Consider the following 6,091-nt stretch of genomic DNA (forward strand, 5'->3'; position numbering starts at 1 on the left):
ATAACCAGACCCTGCATATTATTTAAGAATATACTATAGCCTTTAAGTGGTTTTTTATTTTTAATTAAAAAGAAAGTGATCTCATATAATCCTCACCTGCATTTACATTTGAGAATACAACTTCCTCTGTAGAACAGGAAGTGAGAAATCTGAAGCTCACCGGCTCCAAAATTTGTGGAACTCTTTCTGTGTTCCTTTTATACTAAGGTTCAACTACTTAATTCAACTTAGCATTTTCAAATTGAATTGTCAACATATGTTGTCATCCCAACTGGGGCAATCAATACAGCACCACAGAGGTGGCATATTTCAGATATTTATTTTCCCCCTTTTCTAAAATCCTACAAAAGTTTTCTGAAATATTGGCTGAAAAAACACAAAATATATCACTTACTGTTCAGCAAAAGCAAAAACATCTCTTCTCTTTTCTACTCTTGCTGGGCAATATGCTAATATACATTGCCATATGTCCTATATACAGTTCTAACTTTCTTTCAAGATTGACCAAAACAAAGAAATTGTGATGGGTGGGGTGCAGACTCAGAGCTTGGTGTTTTAATACTTATTACAGTCCCGAGATACATTCACAGAGACAAGACAGCTTTATCTGCAAAATACTTCAAAAACCCCACTTTCCCGATCAGAGGTTCCAAATGGTATCGCAACATTAACCCACCCAGCACGTAATTCGGAATAGATAGCGTGTTGCCGGTACACAAGGTAATCCTTCCTGCAAACGCCCTCCATGCCGGCAGAGACTAATGGCTTTACAAGGCCAACTCCCCAAACATGGGACTTCCAGCAGGTTGCGAAAAGGGGGCCGGATTAAGCACAGGACACACTGAAATAGAACGTGTGTGAGCCAACAATGGAAATAGCTGCACCTAAAGGAAACCCAAGAGACAGGGATGGCAAAAGGGGTCCTTTGAGGAAGCAGCCCAAGACGCGGGTTACACACAAACTGCAAATACCTGAAGATTAACGCAAAAGAGCGTAAAAGAGGGAGGGGGGAGAGAATAAATGTCAACAAACAAGACTGCCTCTTCAGTTTCTACTTCAGGCACGTACACAGAGACAGGAGATATAAACTGGCAGGAAGAGAAAGCACAGAGGAAAGGCGGGGGTGGGAAAGGTCTCGAGAAGTAACCAGCCAGATACGGAGACAAAAGTTCACACACACACACACATGCACAGGGGAGGGGGAAGGAGGAAGAGGCTGAGGAAGACAACATGTAAGAGGAGCAGCGCCACCTTCTCCCCGGCACACTCCCCGCAACCAGGCGCCTCAGGAAAGGGGTCTCGGCTCCCACAAGAGCCCAAACGCACACACGGCAGAAGGGCTGGGCCACTAACTTTGGGGGCCAACTTCCAACGCGCCTCCCCCCGCCCGCCCGCCTCTCTCTCTCTCGGAGACCTGTTGAGCGGCTTCAGGGCTAAGTCAGAAAAAGGGCGTCTCACCTTCGCGTTCCTACTGAAAGCAGCACCGGACGGGGCTCAGCCTAAATCGGGAGAGGCAGGAGGAGCGCGCCCGGCAGCACCGCTTCTTCACTTGAGGCCCCTCAGAATAACAGACGCGGGCCGGAGACAGGCAGCGAGACACAGCCCTCCCAATTCACCCCGCGCGCAGCCGCCCAGGGAGGAAGGCAGAGCCGAGCACCACAACTTCGGCCGCCGCCGCCGCCCCGCCTCCTGTGCCAGATCCCCAGCAACGAAACCGACTTCCCACGCTGCGCGCATGTGCGCACCAGTTTCTCTCTCTCTCTCTCCCCCTCTCCCGCCCCATCTTCAAGCCCCTCCTCGCGAGGGTAGGGGCGAGCTCCTGAAACGTGCGCCTGCCCTCTGCTGCCGAGTGTTCTCCAGACGTCACGGTAGCTGAGCGCGAGCGAGTTTCTTGTCGCGCTCCCTCACGCGCAGCTACCTCGCGCGAATTCCTCCCCGCAGCTCCGCGTCTCCTGATCACCTCCAACCGCAGTTTGCCAGAACCGTCGAAAATGCCTTTGACCGTGTGAGGCGGGTGGTCGTGAGAATTCTTGAGGGGAAGGAAGGCGGGGTTGGCGCTGCCCCTGCCCGCTCCGCTTATAACAACCTCTCTGTAGGTAGAAATGGAGCAGGTGAAGTTTCTCAACCCTGGGTTAAGTTTCTCTCACGCGTTTACGTGGCGGGCCGTGTTCAGATGATTATAAACCATTTTGTGAATAATAAGCAGCCCTTTAGTTCATTAATTAAGTTAAATGTAAATGCAAGGTAACTTATAATTAACAAAAGGTGTTAGCTCATTTGTAAAAAGCCTAAGACCACATGTTGGCCTTTTTATTTAACAAAACCCGCTTGACGGTAGTACATAAAACAATTTACACAAAGCAACTCCAAAATAATAATAATAATAATAATAATACTCTCTGGGCGGCTCCCAATCAAGTGTTAAAAACAATACAGCATTAAATATTAAAAACTTCCCTAAATAAAACGTTTCATTTATCAATAAAATATGATTAAAAACATTTCAAAAGCTAATTAAAATCAACAATATCCAAAAAAATTTAAGATATCAATCAAATCAAAAGTTAAGAATGGAGTGGGTGTATTTCAAAGATTATATGTCAAAATATTATTCTAAAAATGATATGCTAATAGGCTTAGAATAAAAAATGTAAGCAATAACAAAACCAATAAAGAAAAGGAAAAATCAGAATTTAACAGAAATGATTTATTATAGAAGGCAAAGAAAAAAAGGTAGAAAGAAATATAAAGACGTCAAATTGCTGTGCAGGGAAGTAGAGGGTGGGTGGTGGGTTTTATAATTAAGCGTATAATTATGCAGCTGTTGTAATTTAGATACTATATTTTATGTGAGGGAATCATTGGGAATTTTGGTTATTATGTATATATGTTAAGTTTCAATAAAGATCTTTGGGGGGGAAACTACCCTCAGACTATTCAAGGGGAACCGCCCCCCCAATACGCTAAAAACAGACTAAAACACATATAAGTTCTACATGTCTGAATAGGCCTGCCTAAACAAAAATATTTTAAGCAGGTATCAAAAAGTATAATAAAGGTGCCTGTCTGATACTGATAGGGAGTTCCAAAGTCTTGGTGCTTTTCCTTTGAGAATTTCTTTCACAATAATAAGCATGCACCAGAGCCAAACAGCAGTTAAAATACATTTGTGCCGCCATCTCACTAGCCCATGAACAAAATTTGCCCTTAATACTTCCTTCTCACTTTATGTTCCATAAACCCACTCCACTAACATAAGAGTGTCGGCTGGGGGCGGCAAGCAGATACACCTGGCCTTTGTCACCTGAAATGTATATTTTAATATCACAGGGTAGTTTACAATACAAAAACACAGCAGGAAAGTGAATTGGGGATTGTGAATCAACTAAAAGGAAAGTGGGAACCAGTAGATTCCCCCTGAAGAATGGGCTGTTTGGCTACACATTTGATTTTACTTGGAAATAAGGTCCCCTGTAAATATTCCCAAATAAATTGATTATAAAGACTATTCTGCACCCCCTTGGAGCTGAATTGGCCCTGTATTCCTTCCGAATGCTTAAGCCGGGAAGCAGAGTGATCGTGCCTGTTATGAAAAGATCCAAAGTTAATACAGTGGTACCTCAGGTTAAGAACTTAATTCGTTCTGGAGGTCCATTCTTAACCTGAAACTGTTCTTAACCTGAAGCACCACTTTAGCTAATGGGGCCTCCCGCTGCTGCCGCGCCACCGGAGCACGATTTCTGTTCTCATCCTGAAGCAAAGTTCTTAACCCGAGGTACTATTTCTGGGTTAGCTGAGTCTGTAACCTGAAGCGTATGTAACCCGAGGTACCACTGTAATAACATCTGCCTTTTCCTGAGTGCTGTCCCTTTGAGGTGTACCTCCTCTCAGGGAATTGCATCAGGCATCAGGCCAGATTTCTTTTAAAACTAAGCTACATTCTTATTTCCAGAAGTAACATCCCCATGTGAAATGCTCACCTATTAATATTTGGAGATAACACTCAGAACATAACTATTGGTAAGTAACCTCTATTTCTTTCTTGAAATAAAGCAATAGAAAAAGTAACCTGAACTGAAATATTTGAACCTTGGACTTTTTCTGGAAATAATACAATAAAACAATGAGATTGATCTGATGCAATCTCTAATTTCATATTGGAGTATACCCTGGGGGTGGTTAGAAAGTAAATTATTGTGCACAGCAGAAGCACTGGCAAAATTCTAGTACACCACCTAATGTGTATTGAGTGCTGGAATTCTTGCAAAGAACTTTGGACTAGGTGACTTTAATGTAGGAAGGCATTTTTATGTTCTTAAGCAAGACTGCAGTGCAAGTTCTTAGATAATTAAGACATAACTTAAGAGATGCCAAGTATGCACTCTTGCTTTGCATATTTAACAGGTAGTGGTGTTCTTTGAGAATCATAGGTTGAATAGAAAGGGTAAACAATGCAGAGCTGAAATATTTGGAAACTTGTTAGACTAAAAATTATATAAAAATGAAACAGATAGGTAGCAAAATAAGTACCCAAATAGTAAGTGTCTTATCTTACAACCAGTTAATAGTTCAGCAATCCAAAGTGACTTTTATATTGCTATTTTTAGTGCTGCTATTTTTGGATACTAACCTGTTGAATATTTATGTTACTCTGTGATGTCTTAGGGTATTTAGTAAAAGCAGATCAGGTGTCAGTTGCATGTTTTATATTACATTTTAAAGCAATTTCTACTATCAGGCTGGAAAGTTTCCTCCTCTAGGGGGAAAACACAATTAAGGAAAACATTTGGTTTTTAAGATCCTTCAGATATGTAACTCAAAAGTTTATATGTGCAAATAAATAAATAGGAATGTGGAATTGTAAAAAAAACAAAAACCCCTGGGCCACGATGTCACACTTTAGGATGTGTGGACATAATTTTACTGTTAATGTGGAATTCCTTTTAAGATGCAGTATGGTGTTGTACAAGGCCATAATCAGTAACAATATTCAAATAGATGAACCATGAGCTCAGCTGAATATTTGTTTGATGCTACTGTTGCAGGTCCCATTGTCCAATAAACAAGTCCCTCTTCAGCTTTATAATCAGTTTCTCTCTTTGAAAGTAGGAACAGCTATGAAGGCAGCAGAACATATGGTTCTGAGCATACCCGTTGCCCCACTGAAGCATATTATTGCACACCATCTCAATTTCAGAGCAGTACAAATTACTGTACTGGAGTTCTAGGCATTCAATGGGGGTTTCTGTTTCCTTTTGGAAATGAGGCACAGTGGAGACTTGTATTTATAATATGTGGCTTATTTACACATATATACAACCCGTACCTGCAATGGAGGGGTTCACAAAATCATCACCCCAAAAGGGTCTTGCTTCTTTCTTAGTCATAGCCTTGGATTCAAACAGAAATCAAACATTGTGTTCTGACCCTCCCCTCAGCTTTCCAGCTTGCTGCTTTCCTTCTAAGTGAAGTTATTGCTTCCTAACATCTCTGTTCTAAACTCTGGCTTTATTTGTTGAGGGAGAGGGGCCCACACATTTGCTGTCTCACACTGAGCCCTCAATCCTTTGTTCTCCTAATGGCCCAGGCAATTACCTTATCAGGAAGCTAGCCTGGCTTTTTTTTTAAACACCTGCTGGACCTTGGCTTTCAGTAGGCTTGATTAGATTTCAACACATATTGGATCTGGGGATTAAAAGGGTCCAGCACCCACAAATTTATAATAATATTATTTGCGCAGCTCCATTTTCAGTTACCTTTTTACTGGTAAGAATTCTCAGAAGATAACCATGTTAGTTTGCTATGGCAAAAACAACAATGAAGAGCCATGTGGTACAGTAAGTCAAGTCCCAAGCAAGGTGGAGAGTTTAAAGGTTTTTCCACACCATGTATGCTTGGGATTACCCAGTGTGAAAAACCCCTTTAAGTCGTTGCTTTGCTTGCCGAGCAAGGCTTGCTCACAACACTGGCTTTGGGATACTCTCACCAGATTTTGCGGTACAATCAGAATTCCCTTGAGATCTTGTGTGAGCATCCCTAGCCCTCTAGAGCCAACATTGTGAGTGGGCTTTGCCTCTCAAGCAAGGCTGAG

The 6,091-nt window shown here is 42.2% G+C and overlaps 1 protein-coding gene and 1 long non-coding RNA gene across 4 annotated transcripts in view; one reads left to right on the forward strand and one right to left on the reverse strand.

The window, feature by feature from the left end:
• The window catches only part of PALS1 (protein associated with LIN7 1, MAGUK p55 family member), a 52,452-nt gene extending 50,711 nt beyond the window's left edge, over positions 1-1,741 (reverse strand). For 2 of the 3 annotated variants that reach the window (XM_053385782.1, XM_053385791.1), the window contains exon 1: positions 1,459-1,741. The gene's annotated coding sequence lies outside the window, so the exon portion shown is untranslated. The remainder of the gene's footprint in view (positions 1-1,458) is intronic. The other variant, XM_053385801.1, reaches the window with a different exon arrangement.
• Positions 1,742-2,009: 268 nt separating this feature from the next.
• Positions 2,010-6,091, forward strand: part of LOC128412663 (uncharacterized) — a 64,835-nt gene continuing 60,753 nt past the window's right edge. The window contains exons 1-2 of the long non-coding RNA XR_008330132.1: positions 2,010-2,092; positions 3,953-4,020. This is a non-coding gene — a long non-coding RNA (uncharacterized LOC128412663). The remainder of the gene's footprint in view (positions 2,093-3,952; positions 4,021-6,091) is intronic.

The sequence above is a fragment of the Podarcis raffonei genome, chromosome 1, assembly GCF_027172205.1.
Source record: "Podarcis raffonei isolate rPodRaf1 chromosome 1, rPodRaf1.pri, whole genome shotgun sequence".
In the NCBI taxonomy this organism is placed as follows: domain Eukaryota; kingdom Metazoa; phylum Chordata; class Lepidosauria; order Squamata; family Lacertidae; genus Podarcis; species Podarcis raffonei.